At 46.7% G+C, this 743-nt stretch overlaps 1 non-coding gene across 1 annotated transcript; it reads left to right on the forward strand.

Moving 5' to 3' along the window:
* Positions 1-370: 370 nt before the first annotated feature.
* TRNAI-AAU lies at positions 371-444 on the forward strand. Its single transcript has one exon. It is a non-coding gene; the product is annotated as a tRNA-Ile (tRNA).
* Positions 445-743: the final 299 nt, after the last annotated feature.

Consider the following 743-nt stretch of genomic DNA (forward strand, 5'->3'; position numbering starts at 1 on the left):
TGCGCCACTCACTCGGGAGCCGCGTCCTTTCAACGATGAGACGGCTCCGTGGGCCAATGGTTCCCTGATCCGCTGGCCAAGATATCAAGCTTAGATGCAACTTCGGATTCACCCCAGGCAAAAGGAAGGAAGCCCGGATTGGGAATCTTGTCCTGAATCTTCTCGGATCAGAATTAGCAGGATAAGAAAAGCTGTTTCCCCGTAAGAAACAGGGTTCTTCAGTGTTCAATGTGGAGCTCCGCCACTCCCAGCCCGGGTGAAGGAAAAGTGGAAAACAAAATGAATGTAATTATCTATTAGAAGATAAATTTCAATAAAACATGCCGTTTGATAGTAATTTATAATGTGGAAGTACAACATCCTGCCATCTGGCCGGTTAGCTCAGTTGGTTAGAGCGTGGTGCTAATAACGCCAAGGTCGCGGGTTCGATCCCCGTACGGGCCAATTATTCACTGTGGTTTTACCGCTGGTTTGCGCCAGCAAAACGAGTTTGTGAATTTGGTGAGCCCTCCCTTACTCAAGAGCAGGTAATTTGGTCTGGGAAGCTTCTCTCCCTCCCCTCCAAGGCATACCCACAAAACAAAAGGGCTTACAAGGCATCTTACAGTGGCAGAGGTACCATTGGAGGCTCCTGTGATTCTTGTCCTCCTCTGCCTGGGGAAGTTTTCTTGGAGTAAAATGCTAAATTATTTGATTACCTAAAAAAAAAAAAAACACACACACATGTAAAACCACCTACCATT

The sequence above is a fragment of the Theropithecus gelada genome, chromosome 4 (assembly GCF_003255815.1).
Source record: "Theropithecus gelada isolate Dixy chromosome 4, Tgel_1.0, whole genome shotgun sequence".
Classification (NCBI taxonomy): domain Eukaryota; kingdom Metazoa; phylum Chordata; class Mammalia; order Primates; family Cercopithecidae; genus Theropithecus; species Theropithecus gelada.